This window comes from Trachurus japonicus, chromosome 3 (genome assembly GCF_045865225.1).
Source record: "Trachurus japonicus isolate A0001 chromosome 3, Traja_1.0".
NCBI classification, from domain to species: Eukaryota; Metazoa; Chordata; class Actinopteri; order Carangiformes; family Carangidae; genus Trachurus; species Trachurus japonicus.
This window is the reverse complement of record NC_140909.1, coordinates 20,268,386-20,295,592: the sequence shown is the minus strand read 5'-3', so window position 1 is coordinate 20,295,592 and position 27,207 is coordinate 20,268,386. Positions and strand designations below refer to the sequence as shown.

Below are 27,207 nucleotides of genomic sequence, written 5' to 3'. Positions count from 1 at the left end.
CAGGCAGATGATGAGGCTAATTAATCTTGCTTTGCACTCTACTCGCTAATTATTCGCTTCCGTAATTATGCCCCTAATGCCACCCCACCCTCCTGAACCACTGCAGACCATCTCAACCTCCTGCCTGTAGTGAAAGAAACAGCCCATAAATTTGGATTTGAGGTAACTGTGGTGGCAAAAATGGAATCACATGGCGTTATCTGTGACAGCTGTGTCAGAAACAGTGAAATATCACTTTTCACCAGCCTGGCCCTGCTCCTTCACCCTGATTCAGTTGGCCATGATAAAATGCTTAAAATGCTCTTCTTCACACCACATCCCTTGCAGCAGGAAATCACACAGAAAAGTGGAAGGAGGTAAAGGGTGGAGGGAGGGGAATCATTAAGTGATTCATTAATTCTACATAATCACTCTTTCAGACACTTTTCTGACACTTCCTCTGTGTCTGCTTCATACTGTTAACAAGCCAGCCTGCATGAGCCTGGCAGAGACTGCAGCACCAGCAGTTAGTAGCAGCCTGAGATGGTAGTCCTAGTTCACTACTCCACATATGAGAGGCGAGACAGAGACAGGCAGTCACATAGCTGGAGGACAAAAAACACTGGAGTAGCAGGAGAAGGCAGGCTGAAGACCCAAGGGCTCAAACAGAGCTAGATTTACCCTTATGTGCTCGTCTGGAGGAGCCATGGTCATTGATCGAGGCTGGAGAGCCACAGAAGCCGCCATTTAGGCTGGAGCAATACAACTGTGCTGGTATTGATTGATGAGCCTGGTCCTGTTAATATTATTTATGGTAGGGGGGCTACACAGCTCTCTGGCAGAGTAAGCCCCACCATAATAAGTGGTAATTGATGGCATGGGAGGCCAAGTCTCCCTCACCCTGCCTCCCCTCTACTCACTGACCCCAGTCCTGTGAAAGTCAGATGGATTGCCTCTAACACAGTTATGATTGATATTATCAGATTACATAACCCACTACAGAAGCCTTGTGGGCCTACTCAAGTGGGCACATTGATTTTTGATTAGGACGCCACTCAACACATCTTGGAAGGAGCTGGAAAAATATATCCTGCAGATCAGACTGCTTCTAAAGATTTCTGAAGGGATGTTTCCCATTGTAGCTGGGGACTCCAGCAGTGTGGATACAACCCATGATACATAATGTTGTCTTGGCAGTCGCTTATCGTTGCTTTTGATAATAGTGAAGCAAACCCAAAAAAGGGCAAAGAAGTGGGGTGTATTTTGACTTGGCAGACACCCTCACCCACCTGTCACTCAAGGCAACAGAGCCTAAAGCAGATTTTTAAAGGAATAGTTCACCAAAAAATGAAATTCACACATGAATTTGCCTGGTGCGCGCTCTCGCATTCACGCGATGCACGTAGACGTGACCGGACTTGCCTAAATGACGTTGTTTCGGGTGAGGTCTGGACTATATCCCTTCAGGACACTTGGTTTGCAGCGGACGAGCAGTCTGGAGGCATATTTCAAGGTTTTTGTGTAGTTTTATGGACGTCTGGACATTTCTGGAGTAAAACATTTCCAGAGGAGAACCCACCCACTTTTTTTGCTTCCTACCCCCATGAATCTACAGTAGATAGCTATAGTTTGAAGGTGATAATGAAGGTTTCCATAACAGCCTGTCACATACAAAAGAATTGGGGCTTCTCTTTGCAGTTGCTCAATGTAACACTGTTAAGAAAAAAAAACCCTGATGTCATCCTCGCTGGTACTGAAACTGCACCAAAAAAGAAAACAGGATAACCTTGAATATCATCATAGCTATGGCATATAATATAAAGCTAGGGTAAGCTGAGCAAGTCTTACACATATATTTCCTGGTTTGAGAGTGACTTCCTGTTTAAGGAGGAGCTTATCAGTGAAAGCAAAGAAAGATGAGAGTATACTGTAGATATGTAACGTGACAGTATGTCAATGTAAGAGTTAGAATATCTTCGAGTGAAATTAAAGAACTCACGTGTGTAAGTAAGTGTAAATGCAGTATACGTGAAAGTGGAAATGTGTGCATGTGTTGAAAAGTAAAGTATATATGTATGAGAAGTATACATGTATGTGAAAGGAGAATGAATGTGAATGAGACAGACAATATGTATGTGGATTGTGGAAGGAGAATATACTACGTATGTGTCTTAGAGTGAGAATATATAGTGAGAGTGAGAATACGTATGTTTATGGAGAATATATGTGTGAGAATGCCAGAATGAATTATGTCTTGTACGGCCCCTCATAGTTAAGCATACTTTCTTTAACAATATAATCTTGGCTCGAGAACAGCAATGGCCTTCTAAAAAGGTACCTGTGCAGTAAATGGCTCAACTGTTGCATGACCACGTTAGGACTCCAACCCCTGCCCCTCCAAGAGACTTGCTCAATTACAGTGGACAGATGGACGACATCCAGCAGATCTCAATGGCTTTCTGTGAGTCAGATGGAATTTTCATTTGCGGCTCGCACTGAGATGAAATCAAAATGTGTATGAAAAACACATTAGTGTTTCCCTCGAGGCTTGCCACAGTTTGTACATGCACATGGTGTTAGGGTGACGGTCGAGTGAGGGGCATATGTGTACCTGAGAATGTGTGATGTGGGCTGTGATTAATGTCTCCTCATGACTTTTTTGACACCTCGGGCGTAGAGGCTCCTTATTTTAGAAATGGCAAATTATCATTTCATTTCACTTAAGAATTTCGTCGTTGGGTCATGTTCAGTTTGCATGAGAGCTGCCGGGTGGAAAAATCTTGACGATACTGGAGAACTAAAAGCTTGTTATGCACCTATGAAAAGTTGTCATTTTCACAGTTTGATGGCAATTGAACACAGACAGCAAAAAAAAGCATCAATGAGGCAGCTGAGTGAAGTGACCTCTGGCTGACCAGAGTGAAGAGAACAAGGCAGGAGTTATGCAGCTATGGAATACTTGGGCCTGGAGGACAGTATAAACAGGACTGCTTATTCAAAACCATAATTTTCCAGATTCTACAGGAGTGGAATGAAATGAAAACACAAAGATAAAGAAAACCTGTGGAGTTCTTTTTAGTTAAATGCTTGATTTTTGTTGTCAACAACCTTCTATTTGGTACTGTAGCTCAATACAGTCTAAGGTAAGTGTGATAATGCAATAATGACATAAACACAGGAGTTATGTTTCTAAAATAGTATAAAAATAAAAAATAAAAAAAAAAGATTTCTTTATGTTAAAATAACATTTTTTTTTTTTACACATGATTGCAACAGTATAAACTGAGGGCTGACAGCGTTGCCTCCATTTAATTTCCTGTATAAATTGGGGACTGCAGCTGAGGGACGATAAGAACTCCTGCCTGTACTGTTTTGCATTGGGTCAATAAATTAAATGATAAATTAGAACAGACTTGTAAATATGATAACAACGAATTGTTCCCCTTGTGTACCTCTCTCATTGTTTTATTGCATATGTGGGCAATCTTCCAGGTAGAGTTCAATTGATTTGTTTAATGATCTTCCATCCCTCCAATGCTTTTCCCTCATTCTCCAACAGCCTGCCTCTAACCCCTCAGCATCTAATGCCCTAACCCCCTGCCTCTTTATCCTACCCTCATCCTCATCAGCACAAAGTAAAGCTGTGAATATGAGCATTATGAGCTTTGGGTTCAAAACGTAATGGTTCACAAATCAGCTACTATGGATTTTCTGCTACTGGAATCAATAGCTGCTGGAAGGGGGTCATGATTTCCAGCTTTCAGATATACTCCTACCCCTAATTCATATCAGTGAGTTAAAACTCCCAATGGTGAGTAAGAATACTTTTATATCAAGACAAAAGACAAATTAGTAAAGTGGGAGAGCAGTGTTGTAAAGACCAACTTGTGCTACTGTATAAAACCTTTTCACAATGCAAAATACAGCAGTGCACTTGGCACAAATGCACATGTGAGTGCTCCATTTCTTTTGATGACATGAATGTACTGTTTACAACTGCTGAGATATGCACACCATACTTGCTGCATCATCATCAAACTCTCATGTTTTCCACAAATAACCAACAAGGCAAAATCTATGTTTAGCCATCCGTCTGTCTATTTAATCCCTAATCTTCATAACTCATGATTTTTATACTGTACAATAATCTTAAAGATAATTACAAAAAAGAAAAATCATATAAATGTATTTCAAATATATACACCATTAGACTTCACTGAGCTTTCTATTATTACAACAGTTCACTCCATGCAAAGTAAATTGACTCATATTGCGAGTACAAATAACCAAACCTGTACAACTAGCAACTAAAACTAATACTAGTTTGCTGTCAGAAATGGTACCAGTACAGCTTATAATACTGTTCAACTCCATGATTAGCAGGTCTTGCTGTATGAAAGCATGACCAAACTGTTCCCAGCATGATTTGGAGCATACAGAAGACCACTACATGATGGCCAAACAGCAAAGGGAAACACTGGGCTGTTCACTGCAAGACAGCCTCACATGATTAATGACCTCCAATTAGGGCCTGGATGGCAGGTTTCATGGGTTCTTACTGCCCACACCACCCCCAACCAATGATAATCTTTCTAAGGTATGCCTCAACAGCTCAACTCCCTTACATCAACAAAATCCCAAACTGGGACAAGACGCTCTGCTGTCCAGACAGGACAGGACCCAGGGTTACTGTTCACTCCTTAACATCTGTATGGTGATATCATTTTGGTTCTAAGGCCCAGTCAAATTAAGAATGTTTAGAGTGACTTGAATACTCAAAGACGACTGGTTTTCTCCTTGAGCTCTGTTTGTTTATGTAGGAATGAACTAATCTTGTACTCTGCATCAGGGTGCAGAGCTCATTATAACCCCCTTAAAATTTTAAATGTATTTTGGTATACACTGTATATAGAGGAGACCTCAAGAACTAAACTTGGACTTCTTGTGTGTAGCCTTCACACCAGTAGATAAGACAAATATGTATCTATCGCTGTAGCAAAATAATTCCCAGTGGGAAACCATGCCACCTCATTTTTGCCAAGTGATGGTTCTTAGATCATCAAAATGATAAATCCTATGAACTGTAGCAAGACGGTTCACATCCTGGGACACTATAATAATTTAATTTATTAATAGCCTAATCCTGCTTTATAATCGAACTATTACTGTAGCTGCAAAATGTACATATGGCCAATGACTGTGAGCTTCCCATTTGTAATATACAGATATACAGAAGAGTATAATAATATTTGATATTTCACTGTTGCAGCCACTTCTGTTAACAAGTTTAGAAAGCCCCATACTCAGAGAGAATTCCAAGTGGTTATTGCATAAGTTTTCTTCATCTCCATTTGTCTCCATTGGAATTTTGTATAACTGTATAACTGACCTGTTTTAAAGTAGTTATCTGTACTTACAGTCAAAATTTAAATACAGACCACTTGCAGCGCTTACAGATTGTGGCTTGGGCCTGTTGTGATTTCAAAGTTTAAGGAGTGTGGTGTTCCTGAAAAACAGTAGAGCTATTTGTGATCAGGAATCCTGCTCTAGATTTTTGCACATATCAATTTGGGTTACATGCTGCCTGCTGGAATCAGCACAGGCCTGGATGAACCACTTCTGTTAATGGAGTTTTGACTCTGACTTAGCCCTCCAAAACCACTCTGTTATTAAGGTCTGGAAAAGGCTTCAATGGGTGGGGGAAAGGAAAAAAAAAATCTGAAAACAATTAAAAACAAACCGCGTTTGTACTTGGAGAGGAGTGGCTGTTGTATTCCAATCCCAGAGGACCTATGCGATGCCACAGAAGTGTCATTAAAAAGAGAAAGGATGCGTGAACAGCTGTTTTCTGTGACGGCTCACGCTGCTTACCATGATTTCCTTCTGAAAGACTGGGTCAGGATTACCACAACCCCCCGGCAGCCTGCTAAACTTTCTTCACATGGCACACACATGAGGGGGTAGATTTACAGTACTGCACATGTCTCTGTGTGAGAGATTTAGGAAAAAAAAAAATTATGTATACGTGTTTGAGTGGACAACTGCACGTATGTCCGGCAAAGAAATGGACATTTGGATTTAAGCAAATAAGTTAAGTGTGTGTGCAGGTGGGTGTGTTATTAGAGAAACTGTTTACATTTTACACAATGACTCTGCTTTGTTGCAGAGAGTGGAAAAAGACATGGGACGGGGAGGAATAGAGAAAGAGAGAAAAGGAGAGAGAGAGAGAGACTTAGAGAGGCAGGGAGGGCGGGAGGGAGAGATAGATACAAAGACTGCTGGAGGAATGTGATTAAGTCTGTTTATGGAGTCCTATCACTGCCACACAAGAGCAGGACCACCTGCAGTCTGGAAGTCATTACTCCAGGGTCACGGGATATCCTACATGTAAACTCTGAGTCACTTCACCTCAAATTGGGTGTAAAGATGCCATTTCCTCCCATCGACAAACTGAACCACCTGCAGGGTGATAGGATATGATGCTGTTGAGGTCTACAGCTTTGCGTGCTATTCTATGATACTGTTACAACAGAAGGGCCCTGTGAACAAATGTGACAGGTCAGAGCTTTTGTGTGGTCACATTGAGCAAATTAAACATGAAATGTATGCATATATAATGCTTAAAAAAACAATGCTTCAAATGACAATGTGTGAACAATATAACAATGGCAAAGTGTCACTTTTAATGACAACTCTTCTGAGAACTATCACTAGCATCTCTTCTACTTGACTGACCTCTTGTGAGTTTCAGCTCTTTGTTTAACTATTTCAGTACACTCTCACTACTCTCGCAGTATTGTTTTCTGCCGTAGCAGGTGTTCATTTTTTTGTTTTTGTTTTTTCAAATTAAAAAAAGTCACTGTACACTGCATTCTCAGAAGAAAAAAAACAAAGTTGGCAACTAGTTGGTGGACATAGTGGAGCCAATGAGTGAAAACACAACTCCAAAATGTATGATTATGTTCCTAGATAACTGAAATATGCAAAGGTGCAAATTTCATCAGTATGTTTCACAAGTTTCAGCTGCAAATGGCCAAAAAATATTTCAATGTTTTTGCTGGTTTGGAGCCATTGCTCCCCTGAACAGTTTGTGATATATTGCCCCCGTCATTTGCTTATTAGAGAAACACACCCCAAAATAATGCCAAGATTTACTCCAAGTGCAACACATTTCAGATCTAGGGTAAGATAATTTGTGCAAAAATGAGTGTGCAAAAGAAATGAGGTGACTGAGATGATAATTGGGGCATTACATCCAAAGAAGCTATCAGCACCCCTCATTCTCAATTTTTCAGAATAAATTTGAGAATGACAAAATCGAAGTAAAAAAGAAGAAAAGAAAAATCTTCAAGACGGGAAGGCAACATAAGCCTGAATTCCTAATTATATCACATACAATATTTACTTGAAAGGTTTTACTATTATAACGCCTCGATTATGCCTGTCAGGTGAATTAATCTGAACATGTTAATTATTGTTTTGTAGAAAAATGACTAGATAGATAAATAGATAATTTATTGATCCCCTAGGAAATAGTACAACACCTGCCTACAATGCCTCTCTGTGGAAAAAAATGAAAAGAAAAGTGACACTATACAGAAGCTTCAACACTAAACAAAAGAGTACTAGGGGGAAACACAGGCTCATATTTGTTGTGTACACTTTTCACCCGTCTCGTGACTGGAAGGCAGATGAGCTGGCAGTGTGTTGAGTCAGATTGATGCTTCCCCTCTGTCTGACAGCTCTGAATCATGGCTCTAGCCACACACACCACCAGCAGCTCTGGAATGTCTGATAAAATGATATTAATTCCACACATTAATGAGATTAATGAATCAGTGCAGCTCAAAGCAGAGAAACCAGCTTCTCCTTTTTGTCTGGCCCTGAAATAATAACACAAAGGTAATTATAGTGCATCCATCAATCTGCTGCCGGACAGTCTAATTATCTGGGCATTTCTGAAGTGCTCTCACTTCTTCGCACCCATTTGTATTGTGTGATATGTTATTTTTTCATTAATGGAGAGCTCATCTGTGGCTCCTCCTGCATGTTACAGTGGCGGCCTGTCAGCAGCTGAGGGAGCTATGATTGAGAGCTGAGGGCCTGGCGATTGAGAGATCCAAAATTTCCATGATGAATGAAGACGTCATACTGCTAAGAGGTACACATCATCGACTCATCGTGCATCTTGACAAAGCACTCTTATCCTCCAAAGGGAATAATGAGGATGCTGACAGCGCATCCACTATAATCAATGGCTTTCAAATGAATAATCAACTCCACTAATTGAACAAAGAATTTCTTCTTGGCTTTAGTCTCTTAGCTAAACCTACTTTGGTCATGAGTTTATTTTTAACTGCAAAGACATGTTTTGTTTGAAAATATACAGCAGTGAGTTTTTACATGGTATTTTGAGGAGCTACAAATGTTTTTATAGACTATTTCATATACAGACATCAAACTGGAGATCTTCACTGGTATCAGTTGCTAAAGTCACTGTATGTAGGTTAAGTCTTGAATTTAGTTACTACTACTGGCTGAATCCTTTGCATTCAAAACCTGAAAAAGTTAACAGTAGGAAAACACATTGTTTTCCAGCTCATGAACTGAGCAATTTCAACCAATTTATGCATTTCCAAATGAAAACATTTCCAAATTATATTCAGTCCATGTTGAACATGTAACAAGCAATAACTCCCAGAGTATCTAACCCCTCAGAGTCTTTTGCCAGTGTGCCAGAGCAGCTGCACAAACCCCTACCAAAACTCAGCCCTTCTCAAACAAACTCTTCAGCTCCATCATCTGGACTGTAATGGATTTCTAAAACAATAATAATTACGTGAGTTGACCGAGGCGGAACAAGGTTTGGCTCAGCCTGCCCTCTATCCTGACTAATTGTGAAGCATACAGAGAGCCACTTCCTGGAGCTTCCTCACTAATGGTTACAGACGACTGACATTTCAGAGCAAATAAAATGTCCCCCAGCTGTCCAAATAACCGGGTTTAGAGCCTCCTCTCCCTCTATGTTAAATATCTACAGCAAGGAACCCAGAACTCATCCTACCATAAGTGTCACACAGAGAGTCCAAACGTTAACCTACAATTTGCATCAGTTTCTCTGAGTAACTAGTTTCCAGTACACCTGAACAAACCATTACACAAAGTACATCTGTTACTTTCTTTAACCCACTGTTTAAGGAGTTTCCATTAGCTCAAAAAATGAATTGAGAAATGCCTGTAAAAGCCTTTATACACCAAGTACGCCACAAATCATTTGACAGACAATGTTATGATGTGTCTCTTGTCTCAGTACAGAGGCTGACTCGAGGGCACAGTCACCCCTGAGTGATAAACACTCCCTCAGCTATCTGTAGCCACAGCCTAGGGGGAGTGAATGGGAAAATGTACAATCTGTGCTCGGGTTACAGCTGTAGAGCCAGCCGCAGACAGGTTAATGGTAATATCATGGAGTGGTCTCAACTTTAATTTCAATAAACTCATTAAAATTTGAGACAAGTCATTCCACTTGATTCAAATGTCTTGTAAATGGCTCATAAATGTCCATGTCTTTTTATAAACACTAGGGTCAGTTACATATCAGGCCTGGCAGAGGGACACTTACACAAAAGAGGCTCTCTTCTTTGTTTTTACATAATGGCAGCACAGATGACACGAGAATAAACAAATGAAGAAGAATATAAAACAAGACACGAACCTCATCCAGTCAATGTCAAAGAGGCTCTTAGATGTACGACGCACGCAACATGATGAGTTTCAGATATAAATCTCTCTCCGCTCCACATATATCCACAGAAGTGAAAAAGGCCCTATATATTATAAACACAGGTCTCATGACCTCTCAACTCGCTGAAGATACTATGGCTATATTTTCTAGAAAAAAAGAATGCTTAATAAATGTTTAGTACTAGCAGCAGCTGTTTGATGTACCCTAGCATCATCAGACAACACTGCCACACTGTGTGACTGTGCCTTTGCACTGTGTGTTTTTGGTCTCTCTGAGATGTAAGTTGACAGTCGTGGCTACTACTGTGACCAACATCTGCAAACCAACTAATCAGTCCACCACATGGAATTACACATGCAAACCATATGTAAAACTTCTTAACAATTGTAAATTGTCACCACGTTTCTTCTCATCTTTGCAATCACAAACATGCCCACTCTAAAAGTGAGAAAAATAAAGGTAGTAAACGCTACAGAATATTGCCAGAGGGAGCAAAATCTTAATGCTTCTCACATTCTAACATCTAACACACACACAAACCTTTTCACTCACTCTCTCTCACCTGATGTGTTCGAAGTGAGATCTTCCCTTGAGGTGAAATCTGGGATAAATCAGCCCAAATGTCTGTAATCTGAGCCTGTTAAAAAAAAGGCAGACTGGTGAGTTTTGTTTGTCCATATCCATTGTTTTAACTTCATTTTCATTACAAATTCCTTAGGCCACGGGTTTTTTTTCAAAACAAAAACCACCCCCAGGTAGTTTACAAAAAGTAAAATGCAGCCCATATCACTGTGTCTTTTTCATTTTTTCTAGTATGTGCCACTGCTATAGGCAAAGCTGTTCATACCTTTAAAGGAGAGTTCCAGTAATTTTTGACCCCTAAATCGTTTTCTTGATGGTCACCCAGTGTTGGGGGGAGTAAAAAACGCAACTACAATTGATGCAGGCAAACCGGAGTTACACCATGGCTAGACGGCGCTAGGGATAGCGACAACGCTAACCCATGGGGGCAATTCTTTCAACCACAACAAACACTCAAAAAACAATCAAATATCTATGGTACATGACTCGAATCCTTACGAGACACCACTGAACTCATATAGTGAACAGTATAAACAGTATAAACCTTGTGTTTTTTGCATGTAATCACTCACCTCAGATAGCCGAACTCTGAAACATCCTGGAAAGACATTACTATCCGATCGCAGAGTGCCTGCTCTCGCCGCCACAGAAACAAACACTTTTTCCTTGTTGTGATGATTTCTTTACAAAAATAAACGGTCGAGAAGTGCAGTGGTACAGTAATGTCCAAAATATCTCTGACCGTTTATTTTTGTAAAGAAATCATCACAACAAGGAAAAGTGTTTGTTTATACTGTTTATCCTGTACACTATATGAGTTCAGTGGTGTCTCGTAAGGATTCGAGTCATGTACCATAGATATTTGATTGTTTTTTGAGTGTTTGTTGTGGTTGAAAGAATTGCCCCATGGGTTAGCGTTGTCGCTATCACTAGCGCCGTCTAGCCATGGTGTAACTCCAGTTTGCCTGCATCGATTTTAGTCACGTTTTTTGCTCCCCCCAACACTGGGTGACCATCAGGACAACGATTTAGGGGTCAAAAATGGTCGGAACTCTCCTTTAAAGCAGAAGTAAGTGATATATTTGTGTTAATATAAGTCTTAAATAGTTATATCTTCCGACAGCAATCACTTACATAGAGTGTTTGGACCGAAACACGGGTCTGTCAGTCACTCTGCTCTGCTCTGAGCCGAAGAGAAAACATTTATCGTATCCTACAGTTTTTATCCAATGAGGAGAGAGAACGGCATGCAGGGCTGTGTGTGCAGCCAAGGAACGCCGTGAATGTGGCGACGTAGGGACGAGGACTGTTATGGTGCGTTCAAGGAAACTCGTATTTTTCCGACCGTGAAGTGGTACCAGTTCGATCTGGTACGAGTTCACCGGTCGGAAGTTACGAGTGGCCGTTATAGTGACTTTCACCGGTAAAACAGGTCGGAAAAACACGAGTGGGTTGCCTGAAACGCTACAAAGTCGTAAGTTGTGACTTGAAGCTGTAATTTACGATTTCAAAAGCCTGCCTGGAACGCAGCATTAGCGAAAACGACCGGACCACTTACTTCTGCTTTAAGTCTTCTTGTTATTGTACATCAGTAAACAGTGTTTGTGTTTTAAAAAAGCTCAATGGACAGACATTAATACAGCAAAATTTGCGTTACGCTATAAAAATATGAGCAATAACCCTCTATGGCATGTTGTTGCAAATGGACCTCACATTGTCCCTTTAATGACAGATGCAATGCATTGACAAAAATAATAGCAGTTCACTCCTTCAAAAAGGAAGTGTTCAGATTAGTTGGACATCAACCACTGGAAGACTTCACCATCAACTTATCAAAAGCCTCTAAAACATGTACACAACATCAGTGAATGTGACAAATTCAAAATGTCCCATGTGAACGCCATCTCAGGCTCATCTACGGTTTGACAAGGGATTTGCTTCCATTATACGAACATGTGGAATTTGGTGCAACCAAGACTATGGGATCTTTAAGTTGAGTTATTCCTTGCAGTGTCTGATAGATCACCTTCCCAGCTTGACTAGTGTGGTTTGAGGCGATTTCATTTTCCAAACCCTCACAGAAGTTATCTAAATGGATTGTACAATAATCTGTTGTGCCCTGAAACCACACAGCAAATAATTATTCTGTGTTCAAATGTTTGACAGGAAAAATTAGTAACAATCACCAAGAGAGCAGGTGTTTTTCTCCCCACTCCCACCTCTCGATCCCCCTCCCTGAGTGCCCGCAGCAGAAAAGGTTGTGTACAAGGCTAGTATTGATTTTGAAACCATTTGACAAAGGATAAATAAGATGGGAGAGGAGGGAGGCCTTAGCCATGAGGTTTTTGATCAATCAACATGTCACAGCTGGAACTAAATTCAATTCTTATTTATCAAAATCCCCTGCTTGGTTAGAATGCTATGCAACAATGCTTTGCAGAGGCCCATAACAGTCCTTTGAAGCACAGGCATCACTGTCACCAGCATAGATTTCATGACAGAAATACTTTGCTGTGAAATCTTTATCATGTGAAGACAATAAATTCATTTGAATTGCATGAGGTCATTGTATTTTGTATTCATACAAAAGACTGCCAATGTCAGGGAACGTACAAACCACTATTGACTAAAGTAATGCGCTATAGAGTTTGATATGTACTGTGTTGGTTGAGTACGGCCGCATTTATGTCTACAGATGAGCAGCTATTGCTTTTCGTCCCCCAGGATCTTCTCCATACCCTGTAATTTCAACAATACATGTTCATAAAACAGTGGGCAGAGGTCAGAATGCAACCAGTTATTTCACAACAATACAGTCTGATAAGCACTAAACGCCCGATGCACCTTCACTCAAACACGCCTGATTAGGAAATCCATTTTCTGTCATCTATCCTGGGAGTCAGATAAAACCTGTCTTATTATTGAAGGAAAATTGAAAAGAGGTCACATTTTTTGCAATTCAACAATCCACCCACTCATCCACCTCTGCTCCACCTCTAACCCTTCATATACCTCAACTTGATCCACATCACTCTCGTTGACACTGGAACTGTAACATTTTGAGCAGTGTGGGATGAAGGTTAAAGATGAAATACAACTCCCTTTGACCAGTGGCATGATGTGAGGTAAATAATTGATGGAGCCAAGACCCAATGTAACTTTACACAAAATTGTATCATAGAGATTAAGGGCTTTCACACTGTACCGGCAACAACCCGTCACTTGGATTGACCCACACATGCACTCTCTCGCTGTCTCCTTCTCATGCGCATACAATGTAATGTCAATGACAGTACAAACATGCTATGATTTGGTTAGTGTAAGGCTAGAGGCTGACCGTCTTCTCTTGGCAGAGACCTGGCTAATCACAGTTTGGCAATGGCTTCATCTGATTGGATAATTCCACATCAAGGGATGCTAACTTCGACCTGGCCTCATCAACATGTGACATGGCTCCCACATTAGTTAGAGGGGTGCTGTTTTCCTCACGGAGAATGTAGAAGATGGCAGCTATAGCAAAGAAGAAGAAGACAGCTACAATCTGCAAAACAGACTAGCTTCCTTGGGCCTTCCTACTGCCCTTCCTCACAACATCAAAGCAGACAAAAACAACTGTGGGCAATTCAAGCGACCAGTTTAGCTGACATGAATGTTTTTGGGAGTCGGGACTCAGGACAGGAGACAGGAGAAACTGAACAAAGCAAACACAAACTTGAGAAGAACATGTCAACTCCACATAGAAAAGCACAGGTCTGAGATAAAATAGTATCTATGCAGGATTTTTACTTTAAACAGCTTCGGAGTAATTGAGATGGTTTAATAAATGACTTGTAACTTATTACGAGGGAGAATGGAGCTCTCTGCTGTTTCTTGCCCGAAAACCAACCTTCCAAGAACGGTACTTCCAAACCATTGTCCCAGCACAACACAAACGCGACCCGTAACCCGTAATCTCTTGTTTATGACAGATAAGACTAAACAAATCGTTCCGCTCCGTGGATTGTTTTCTCGTTGGCTTTGTTGAAAACGAATGCACATGGCCGGAAGGAGGGTTAGCAAAACAGTGGAAAAGCGACCAGACTTGCATAGTTCCCCTTCAAAACCTAGAACCTTTTTATCGTTAGGACAATGCTTGCCACTGAGCTATGGACTCACATTACAATTCATGACAGGGCCTTTGAAATGAAAATGATAACATTGTGCTTATTTGCATATCAAACACATAAATTGCTTGCCTAACCAATGTTAAAATGTAGGGAAATTAAAGCAACTGCTCTTCTGATTGTAATAGCAGGTTATCGCTGTGGATTCTTGTGGATAATTCCTGCTCTCACAAACTCATGACCGGTATCAAGTATCATATAAAAACAAAGGAAATCCTTATAAATAGTTAATTCAAACCTGAATTGTCAAACAAACTTGCTCAATCTGTTCGGGGTTGTTTGATGACAACAAATAATCTCATAATGAAGCTGATTCATACAGTGATTAAAAATACTTTGGTTTCTTTACAGGGGAAAATGGCATTAACTGCTGAACATCACAAAGTATTATTATGAGTCATATGTTAATGTGGTATTAGTCAAATATTACTGCCTTTTTAAGGCTGTAAAAGACTGGATTGTATGAGGCGGAGACATGCATAAGTCACATTGCAATGTGTGCTGTCAATTTTCTTATCCTTCTGTTACTTTGTGAATACCATTTCCATTTCCTGTTCCCATGCAGTTTAAGCTTTGATGATAGACTCATCAAATAACATAAAAATAGTGTAGATCTGCAAGATTAATGGCCATTGCTGACGACTACAGTGAGCAAATTCTCCCATGGTTCACCAACAGCATGCAAGCAGAATAACAGGGCCAAGTGGGAAAAACTATTTTGCTGAAAGGGTAGAAAAGAGAGGCATCCCAAAATGTAATGCATGTAAACTTAGCTTCACAGCAGATAAGAATATAATGTAAAATTCCTATTCTTATCCTTCTAAAAGTCAAAATTATGATGAGCTTTAAAACTTTAAGATATAGTAAGACTGTAATAAAAAAGCCAGAGTACCCCTAGTGTGCTGCTCAGTGGCCAATTAAAAGACTGTGACAGTTTATAGACATAGTTTTCCTTTGACACAGTGCTCTGAACATTATCATATACATAATAAGAAATGTCAGTAACTGGCTGTATTATGGTATTCTTTGGCAATGTTATAAGGGATTTTAATAAAGAATATGAATTTCAGAAACCCTGTGACATATAGTTTTGGCTGGGAAGAGAGAGACAAATGGGGAGGAGGGGGGAGTTAAGCTGATATTTCAGAGGAATTTCTTCGTATGGAAATATTTATCTTGAAAATTCATTTCGCTAATATACCCCTTTAGCTATGTGAAAATAAAGAATAATTTAAGGGAAGGTGTTCCAGTGACATACCTATTTTACGACAGTGAAAATCATGAATGAGAGCTCATTCCCAAATGTGTGAATAATCAATCTGGAATGCTTATGACAATTAACACTGTGAGATGCAATAAGAGGTGGGCGTTTTGACAGCTTAGATTTGGATTAAACCTGGTTTAATGGGATCATTTTTCTCACAAAAGGTACTCCCTCCAACCAGGGTAATCAATTATTATGAATTATACATGCATTGAATTAAGTGTCTAATGTCATTAATATGTCTCATTAGTTTGCATTGAGTGCAGGAGATTTTCCCCTCTGTGACTCCTCCATCTGAAGGAGGGTGGTGGTGGGGGGGGGGGGGGGGTTGGGGGTTGGAGAATAACAGTATTTGCATTGAGCAGAGGCGCCATTGTGTCAATGTCAAATGGAGTGTTTGTAATGTCTCTCTCTCCGTTGCTTAAAGCATGAGCTTTATTCATTTCAAATATTTTCAGTGATGCATTAGTGTCAGGATGTGTCTGTCCCATTTCTCAGAGACGAGCAGAGGCCTGACAGCCCGGGTGGATGTGTAAATACAACAGAAAACACTTAACTATGAGATCATCTGCGCTGGGTTATTAATCTTGCTTTTTAAGGGCCCGTGTGGCCTGACTCCATCTATGATCCTCCTGGTCTGGTGTTGCTATATTCTGAACCATGTTATCCACAAGAAAGAAAAATCCATTAAGGAGATGAATGTATTTTAGGGGTGGTTGAGAAACAAAAAGGAACACACAAGTGCTGATTGGGTGGGTTATGGGTTAAGGGGGCATTTACAATGGGCTCCTTTGTTCGGATGTGCTACAAGATACAGGTGTGGTATTGGTATTCCCAGTCATGTCCCTCATTCAGAATGGGTCTTTTATTTATTCAAGAGACACCTCAAAACTCAAAATAGCCGCTATGCATGTATTGCAATGCATTAAATACAAATACGCCACATGAAAAATGGATCAATATTGCAAACATTATAGACTGTCGAAAAAGTTCATCTGCTGCCTCTTTAAGTTAAATGAATCCATAACAACACTCATTCTCAGCAATTCCAGTACAAGCCACGGCATATATCGCCCTTATAAATTCACAACACTGACTTCAAGACATAAAATGACCCCATGTATCATCTCTGCTGGTGCTGAATCCAGAGGTGATGACACGTCTCCGCTGCAAGCCCAGAAGCACCAAACCACAGGCCAAATATGCGTTGTCACTCTTCAATTGTAGCAAAACATGTCCATAGCTTCAAACAGTTTATGTTAAGACAGTGAATGCTCTTATTGTAGAACCCTTGAGATACGACAGACAAAGGACCAGCAAAGGTTAAAGCAGCCAGAACTCAACACTGACACATGTGCTTTTATCCAATGATATTATACTAAAAAATGTCAGGCTGTAACAGATGAAAAATAGCAGCCAATTACACCGGATCAGAGGCTGTGTATGAGGAAACCCACCAACCTTAGCCTTGTTGAATTCAATTCAGGTATAGTTCAATTAATTAGAACTAAATAAATAATGTGCAAGTAGGTTTTATTCTCAAGGCATAAAAGCCATTAATTATCAGGGTCAGTGTGAGAGAGGGAGATAATGGAGAGCCAGGGTGCACTGAAATAAGTTTAACAGGTAGAATTCAGAATGTCAATTAAACTAGCAAACCTTAACATTTCATGAAATCACAAATGAGCAACATATGAGAAACAACTGCAAACTACTAATCACTTTTTGAGATTATTGCTGTCTGATGGACAGCATTTTTCTGAAATTAAAACACAGTGCACAGCTGAAACAAAAAAGACAACAGCATTCCCCTGAAATTACTCTTCCTTGTTTTTGAATGTCCAGGGAGGCAGGTGAAGTCTGCCCTTATTACCAATGTCAGAGATTCGATTAAGCACGAGGAAAGCAAATGATCCCAATGAACTAATGATTAATCCGGCAGGTCTATTTACTAATGTACCAGAATGCATTAGAGGCATAAGTTAATGGGGACAGGACATCAATTCAAATACAAATGAACCACATTTGCATTGGACGCTTATTGACTGGTGTAACAAAACGAATTACAAAAGGTAATCTACTTATAAACCTTAAAGACGAATGAAACATGATTCCCAACATATCTACAATTTAACTTGGACCCACTCTTGCCTCCAGAAATGACAGCATCAATACAAACAGATTGACCGGTCTGTCATCAAAATAAAACATCTGTCCAAATTAAAAGAAAGGCTAGAAATAATTTACCTGATTTCCTGTCAGTGCGAAAAGACAACTGCTTTTTTCTGAATGGGAAAGACAACTTATACTACCTATGCTGGATTTGTAAAAGAAAATATTGTAAACCAACAAAAAACTATGATATGTGTATTCAGGATTTGAAACTTACTGCCATTATGCCTATTAGTGGCAGAAATTTTCCCACACTCGCCTCCACCAGGCAAAGGACAGTGTGGGGGATCATCAGACGTGCCAGAGGCGACAGTGCTATGGCACTCCAGAAATGGCTCCAATTGAGCACACAGCCTTCCCTTGGGGTGAGTAAAAAAATAAAAAATAAGAATACTCCTCTCACTTTGTGGATGAAAGGCCCAGACTTAATCCTCGCTTTGTTCTTGTACATAGATGAACATGAAAGCCCACTTCTGTGGATTGCCTCTCTCTGGGCCCTTGGGCACAGAGCTGGACCCAGAGCACAGTCTTATCAATAATGCGGTGCTCTTAACTATAGGCTTAAATTGGTGGAAAATATTCTACAATTTGACGGAAATCTATCCATCCCCTCTTCCCAGCGGTAATGACACTTTTGCTAGCTTGTCTAATACCATCTAGTAAGTGATTTTTGTTAGGGGAGGAGGGGGGTTTAAAAAGAGAAAAGGAGCAGTTCCATTTGATGTTTCGATCTGAGATTGATCTCAGAGGAAAGACTCACATTCTGAAAGTAGGATTATTGGCTTCACTGGCTCTTCTCAGATGTCAAAGATCTTTGAACAGCCTTGTAAAGTGCACTACTTCCAGGCTGCTGGTGAACTGCTTATGAACTCATCAAAAGAGCACCTGTCTCCATATTAATGAGGCACCATGCACTTGACAAGGGTCCTCTTCCCACACATACCTGTCCCCCTGAGAACCTCACCGCTTTTCCTGGAAACCGCAGAACAAAGGTGCTTCTCATTCTCAAGCTGGTATCTCCTCACGTTCACACTTTGGAGCAGCCTCTCCAGATCATCTGAGGCACACAGGGCGACACTCTAAGTAGGGAGAAACAGAAATCATGATCAGAAAGAAAGTCAGTGCAGACACGTAAAGCATCTGACACACACCAAAGCAAAGCATCAGCATTCCGCATCCTTACCAAATCAAACAATATTTCAGCACAGTCAGTCTTTGACTATGCTTCTTTTTTCAACACAATAATCAGGGTCCCAACAGGTGATCGGCACTGTGCAAGGACAACGTATAGAAAGTGGAGATGTAGGAAACCTAGAAGGACAGACTGTTCTCCTCTAATTTTGTATTTTTTCAGCACTGCTCATTATGTCTAAAGGTCACAAAGCGAGTTGAAGAGGTGGTGCTCAGAAAGTTTAAGGTGTTTTAAGGTAAATTTGTGTTGCCATTAGGGCTGCCACAAACGATTATTTTGATAGTCGACTAGTCACCGACTATTTTTTTCGATTAGTCGACTAATCGGATCATACGTAAATTGAATGTAAAACATACAGCTTATCGCACCAGCATGCAGCTGCTCTTATATACCATCATTAGCTTTCAGCTTGAAGTGTTTAAGGTATATGCTAACTAAAAATAAAGACAATTAAGATGATAGTTCATTAAACTTTTAATGAAATATGCAGCTTTAACTGTAGCATAAAGTGCAAACAGCTGAGTAAAATAAGGATAAGGCACTGGCCTAAACAACACCAAAATAAATACTTAAAGGTTTTTTGTCTTTCCTTCATTTGTCTCTGGCATTAAACATAGCTACTGTACATTTAAATAAAATGAGGTGGACACCTGAAACTAAGGAATTGTTCACAATAATAAAGTTTTGGTAGGCCTATCAATCAAATATAACTTGTGCTCATTGTAAATAGAGTCGTTCTGTTAAAAAAAAATCAAATAGTTTATAAGACAATCGTCTTGTCTGAAAAAATGTAAATGTGCCTTTTTACTGTCACAGAAGGAGAAACATAGAAAGACTCCACCAGAAAGTTCTGTGTGAAACTGTCAAATGAAAACAAGTGAAACTGAGGTGCAGCTCAAACTCTGCAAGGTGTGGACTGTGATGAGAAGAGCTCTACCGGAAAATATTGACGTGGTTTTACGCCGGGAGAGAAGACTTCCTCGTTAAGATGAGCGCTCATTACGTGACCAGGACGCTCTGACCAGACGCGGTAACGTTCTAGTATTCTCCAACACGAGTCTCAAAGTCCGCGGTTTTATTTTTAAATGACTGTTTTTCAGTCCGTGATTTAAAACGATGGAGCGGCGGTACCGCTCCTATAGCGCTTCTCATTTAAAATGACAGAGAGAGAGGGAGGGAGAGAGAGAGAGAGGAGCAGTGGCGGCGGCGGCGGCGGCGGCGGCGCTTGATGAGGGACAAGACAGGTAGAGAGAGAAAAGAGAGAGAACACCTGTAAACTCACCTTGAGTGAGTGAGTGCACTCACTCAAGGTGAGTGTGTGTGTGGTGGGCGGCTGCAGCGGCGGGTGCGTGTGTGGAAGGTGCTGCAGCAGTTTTGAGAAAAAAACAAAGTTTAAAAAAAAGAAAAGAAACGACGCATCGACTATTAAATTAGTTGTCGACGATTTTAATAGTCGACGTAGTCGTGCCATTGTTGGTTTTACTTGGCTTTAAAAATAATCTCATTTTCACAAACAAGAATGAAGTGTTTTCGAGTCTGGTGATCAGCACATCAGATAGCAATGACATCTAATAAAATTTCAGAGGTTTCTGTTGTGTGCCACAGAATGGGGAATTGAAGTGATAGTAGTAGTTGTACATGTGAGGGGGTTTGTTGCTAAGTCTTTGGAGTTGGGGTGGGGCATAGCAGCATGGCTGAACTGTAATTGATAATGTAAAGGCAGATGGGGGTCTCCAGGGAGACGGAAAGAATCCAAGCAGATGGCCAAATTGCCGCTTATTTATGTGGAGCAGAGGACTCAGCCCCCTGGTCCACATGGTATGATGGATCATTATAGCTCTCTGTGCATAAACACCAATATGCTTTTAAATCTGGATGGCATAGCTGAAGAAAGCCAACAAGCAAAAGTGCCATATTTCAAAGGTGCTGTCAGGAGCATGGGGTGGGAGGGAGGGGGGTTACGGTAAACAACCTATGCTACAATGAATCTAATTAAAGACCATCCACTCACAACCTCCACTGTCTACCTCCCTTACCACCAAAAAGACAGAAAGCAGAGGTTGGCCAAGTGCTCCATCTGCACTGTATACAGGTTTGCTAACAGATTCAGCAGTTAAGAGGCTGACAGTAGCTACAGACATCTCTCCCATGGAGAGACATTGTATACACATGTTTCCTTGCTCAGCGGCAGACCTCTAAGGAGGAGTCAAAGCAAAGTGAACATAAGCACACATGCTCACATACAGACACACACACACACACATTTGTGTTAGTGGTCAGCGTGTTTTGATGACACTGTCATTATCTTTGATCAGCTGTTGTGTGTGCGGACACAGACAGATTGGTTAATATGGCTGAGGCCCCTTTGATCCCACCCTGTCCCTGAGTTAACTCTATTAATGTCACACTGAACCACCTATTTCATATTTACTACGACTCTTTCATCTCCCCATGCAGTAATTGGTCTCCTAATGTGAGAGCACTGATGTGAAGGCCATCCATCGGACTGAAATTACAGAGCATGCTCTCTGTTCTCCTCATAAAGACACTTCAATACTAACCAGCTTTTCAGTGTTTGGGATTGTAGCTTTAAGCAACTGTTCTAAATCATTTGTACAAAGTTGTCCATCTCTGGGCAAAAAATTCCATTAATAGAACAAAAGCATCCTTGAAAACTCATTGTGAACACTTGGGATAAATGATTGTGTCTCTGTGTTTATCGAAAGACGAGCAATAAACTGCTTAGGGTCAGCACTTCAGATAGTGTGGACTATAGTTGTCTCAAACCAGACTTATGCTGGGAATAAATTTACAAATTGATTGTATACATTTACTTTTTCATACAAGTCACAAAAAGGCTTTTTGCTGAAGGAATTCTTAAAAGCAAAAAAAAGAAAAGGTAGCATTAATGCTAACACATACACAATGAAGAAGATGAAGAGTTATTTGAAAAACAAACTGCCCACAGAACAGGAGAGTAAATGTGTCATTAAATGGGGAATGCATAACACCTCCCTGGGCCTCCCATATTTTGCATTCCAGAGTAACACCAGCGAATATTAATATTTGCTTTTCATTTGAGGCAGCAGTGGTAAGGAGTTAGGAGTGGGAAAAAAAAGGAGGGGGGGTATATATGACCTTCAGACAGGATATTATAGTGAGTTAGCTTAAGCTTAATTTGGCTAGTGAAATAGAAGTTTACTGTAATTGAGGATATTTTCCCCAAAAATAAAATGAAATATAAATATACCTAAAAAGACTGTGACTGTGAGGTAAAGGATTTCTTTGTGCACAGTAATGATTGACAGAAAATGCGAAATTCGTCAAGTCACGCCAACCACCACCCTGTATCTTTTTTTTGGGACTAGCTGAAAGCAGGTCCAGTAGTGCAGGGGAGGGCTTACTTAACACCCCACATTACACTCCCAGTCACAAAGAGAACAATCACAACGTGAAAGAGCAATCGCACAGTGGAGGCACTTTGGGTTCTAAACGGAGAAGTTAAGCCTGAGTAATAGACCCAGCTTGGAGAGCTGATATCTGAAGTACTAAACACTGTGAAACATCACAGGGAAACTAATCAGTAAGTGATTTACTGCAGTGGGGTGTGAGGGCACCTCCACCCTTTTCAAGAAGTTGTTTTTTTGTTTGTTTGTTTTTACAACCAAGGTCCTATTGTCCTAGTTTATCATAACACTGTATCACCATTATTGTAGAGACTGTAAACTGTGCCAGCTTTACAATTGAGCCTAATGTGTTAAGAAAGTGTATAGCTCAAATGACTGGAATACACATAATGATTTGAGTTGTATTACAATTAATGATTAAAATTTAACTCTGAAAAGGAACTATTTTGAGTTAAGTATGCTTGTAATTACCCAGATTATATTTCCTATTACTGTATAGAGCTACCTCTTGGTCAAATGAAGAGCAGCAAATAAAAACAAGTTTCTGGGTTGCGTTTCCAAATCTTATTTTCTAACTGAATCTATATTGCCTTTTGTAAAATAAATCCCACAAGAAGTGTTGCATTCACACTTCCAATAAATGTTTTTGTGAATGTATGATGATATCCCACACAATGATATCTTAAGACCTACATTACAAAGTAGTGAAGCAACAAATTTCCAGGGAAGCCAGGATTGTTATGACTCACAGCATATGTACTTTCAACCATGGTGATCATTATTAAACTGATGTTATTATAGTATGATAAAGAACTGCCACAGCTGGTGGTGATGAATCCCCAAAAGGTTTGTTCAGGCAATAGGCTTCCACCAAAAACATAATGCCTCTTTGCAACATGTGCAGGAACCACAGACAGAATTACAGACAGAAAACTTGGTAATTTGTTTGAAATATTGGGCAATTTTCCATCAATCAAAAGTCATTCCTTAACCCCATGTGTAATAAAATCCCCAAGGAGCACTGATTTCACACACGAAACAAATAGGAAGTGGGTAACTTGACAAGAATGAGGGCCATGTCTCTGATTTAGGAGAGTACCCACTCGTTCTAAACTTCAAAGAAAAATGTTTTATTCTGCTCAAATGGTGTCAGTGTCTGCACTCAATTTTGATAATAACTCCCTCTGAGAGAAAGAAAGAATCTGGAAGCAATTTGAGATCGTACAGCCAAGTTTTCTTTTTCCTCTAACGAAAGTTATTATAACTATTGACCTTTCCAGTGCTTGAATGGCATTTCCAAGCATTCTGGGATGCCACTGCTGCTCTCAAACGGAACTTTTTAATTCTGTGCGTCAGTGTTGTTTTAGGCCTCGTCTCCTGGGCAAAGCACTTAAGCTATTACTGTATGCTCATGCTTATACCACACTATTTGAACAGTGGGGTGTACTGTTATTCCTGTACTGTCAGTGACACACTATAAAATCTAGTCAAAGGACTTTTAGTTATGAGGAATAGTATGAAACTACAAGAGTAAAACTGAAAATGTATACATTTTTACTAACATATTACTAAAACTGTCAAACAGTGCATCTTGTTTTATTTATCTTATTACATGTCTATTAGATAGAAAATGGCCACTTAAGTGTCTAAACAGAAATGGATATCAGAGTCGTTCTAATAACCGTCTGCTGAGCTCACTTTCTTTTACACTGCTGCTCCCTTGTGGTGTATCCAGATATAATAGGCTGCTTTTGACAAAGTGTAAATCTCGTAGTCTCAGGTTATTTATTAGCAACAGGAAAAGAGAGGGATCATTTTGTTGATTCCTGTTGTAGAGTAAATAAACATAAGTAACACTTATTTCACGAATAGAAATAGTATTTTAAAAACAGCAGTAGTTTTATTTCAGTTTCATAAACAAAAATGTACATTGTAATTTCTACATTATTATGATTACATTCCCAAATACACCAGCATCAATGATATGCTTTCTGATGGTAAATGTCAATTTGGCTCGCTGTTAGAAATCGTTTGAACTGAGAGATAGTTTCACACATTACTTCAATCCACACTTGTCTCTCAGTCATATCCTTGTCCTGCCATACCACCACCTTCGTCCCAGCCCCTGTCTCTCACCAAAGCAATCAGGTAAATCCCACATTAACTCCTGGGAAACAGCCCATTAATATTTCACTTGTTTCCAGGCCTGTTTGCGCCATATATCAATGCCCAGCCGCTCCTTTCAAAGCGATACATTAGAACTATTTTCAAAATACTTCATTGTCAGCCTGTGGCAGCCTCATTACTTATTAAGATAAGAGAAAAGATGTGTGGGAGCAGTTGGTGGCTCAGCTTGCCTTAAAAGCTCCTTTCTACTGTTTCCACCTCCCTTGCCTGCCTCCTACTCCACCTCTTTCTCCTTCTCCTCCTCCTCCTTCTCTGTACTCATTTGTGTGTTAACACTGTCAAAGAACCTTTAGGAAGTTACTTGGCGGAAAATAAGTGGGATGTTAGTTTATTTAAGTGAAAAAGAAAAACTTGACTGTCATGCTGGGTAAATTGCACTAAAATAACTGGTTAGTCACCACAGTAAGTCTGTGTGTATCTATAAAGCTGTCATTTTGTCAATGAATCTGTTAGAGGTACAATAACAAAAAAGAGATTAGTATGAAATACTTTAGATCAAGTTCGTACTGCATCTAATTTGACAGGTTTACATCACAAAAAGCTGTAGTACAGTAACTGCCAGTGTAGTAATAAACACTAAATGATAGACAAATTGCAGGTCACATGTCCAATCATTTAAGTGAAATTACCACAGATGACATCCTCACTCTAGCTCATAATAGTATAGTTTCATGATACAACAATCCAAAAAGTCCCAAAACGCCCTATGCAAGGCCTATAGTACATAATCTCAGAATATATATTGTACAATTATTCTGTTATAATGAATAAAGGATAAGAATCTTTACATTAATATGGCATTATTTTGCCCCCTAAAAGGCTAAAGGATGGGGAAAAAACTGTACAAGGATAGACACGTCAGGCTTGCAAAGGATTGGGAGTAGCACACCACAACAGGGGACTGAAAACAAATGAGGGATTGCAGAGTTGTTGCCTCATCCTCTCTGACAAAACATTAAAAACAATGTAATTACTATTTAAGGGGGTTCAAAATCTACTACAAAAGGAAAAAGAGATCAGAGAGGAGGATGTGAGAACATTATAATCTTACTTTATAATTCCCCTTTACTGTCACTCATCCAGCATGATGGCAAACCATAGTAAATATTGGGAAATGTTTCCAGCGTTTCATAAAAGGTCTCTGTTGACTACCCAATAAAAACTCCTAGTTTTACAGCATTTGTAAATCTGCTGTATAATACATAATACTTTCTCATTTCAGAAAACGACACAATATTTTAATGAATGGGAAAAACGCTTCGGATCCAAAACCCATAACAAACAAGTTAATAAATGGAAACCAGGCAAAACAGTGGAAATTACCCAGGTGATATTCTGAAATAAAACTCTAGGAGGTCAACACTGGGTTTGGAAGGAAACTGTGTCTGGCATTAATTTCCTACAGTGACACAAAATCTGCCTCAGTCCCAAGGAAAGTCAGGATGAAAAAACATACCGCACCTGGGCAGTACATTCATACGCTATCTGGTTAGATTCAATTAATACCCCTGAAAAGCCCTACTGTATGAACAGTACATCTCTAAGATTAGTACATGCTGTTTGTCAAACTTATTACTCACCATGAGACAAAGTCCAGTACCAGCCAGTTAGTCAGAGAGTTGCATCTAGAGTACTGTCACATATTTCCACATGACTTTTTGACTTGTCATGGCAGAAAAAAACACAGGTGTGAGTAATAACAGCAATTATAACTCTGTCCCATGTAAGTGTCTCTTGTCATGCCAATCAAGCCTAATAGCTGGAATGTGGGACTGGAGGACTTGAATTAACTGGAGGCATCATTAATGTGATTAATTACACCTGTGCTTTTCCTGCATGACAAAATGTCTGCACAGTGGAAAAGGCCTGTATATAGTAGAGTACGGTCACAAGTTGAATGTTTCATCAATAACACAAAAGGTGAACACAGTGAAGGCAAAACCACCACTTCAACAACTGCTACTGGTACTGTTGCTATTGTTCCCACGTTATACTGCAATTTTACTTTAAGTTGGACTAGTAGACCGAGCGTGGACTTATTTTATCGAGCAATAATCGCAAAAATAGGCAACACAGTCTTAAGCTTGGCCTATCATTACCTCAGTCAGTGAAACAGGCGGTGTGGGGTCCAACAGCAGACAGCACCCCCTTCCCTTCACTGTGTTTCTGTCGACGACAGGTGGTGAAACTAGTGAAAAGTTTATGCTCAGTCACTATCAGTGGCACTGGGCAATAGAGGGCGCTAAGGTGAAGTCGACAATGATCTCCTTGGTTTTGTCCACATTCAGGAGAAAGTTGTTCCTGCTGCACCAGTTCACCTCTGTATGCCTGGTTGTTGTTGCGGATGAGGCCCACTACTGTTGTGTCATCCGCGTATTTGATGATATGCTTGGTAGGAGACCTGGCAACACAGTCACTTGTCATCAAGGTGAAGAGCGGGACGCAGCCCTGAGCTCAGGGTGATGACTGAGGAGGTGTTCTTCCCCACCCGTACAGACTGGGCTCTTCCAGAAAGG

The 27,207-nt window shown here is 40.1% G+C and overlaps 1 long non-coding RNA gene across 2 annotated transcripts in view; it reads right to left on the bottom strand.

The window, feature by feature from the left end:
- LOC146989906 (uncharacterized) overlaps positions 1–27,207 on the bottom strand; it is a 174,360-nt gene that overhangs the window by 135,059 nt on the left and 12,094 nt on the right. Inside the window, exons 2-3 of one of the 2 annotated variants that reach the window (XR_015034648.1) lie at positions 18,870–18,984; positions 10,287–10,361 (exon numbers count right to left, since the gene is read on the bottom strand). This is a non-coding gene — a long non-coding RNA (uncharacterized LOC146989906). Of the gene's footprint in view, positions 1–10,286; positions 10,362–18,848; positions 18,985–27,207 lie in introns of both variants that reach the window. The other variant, XR_015034649.1, reaches the window with a different exon arrangement.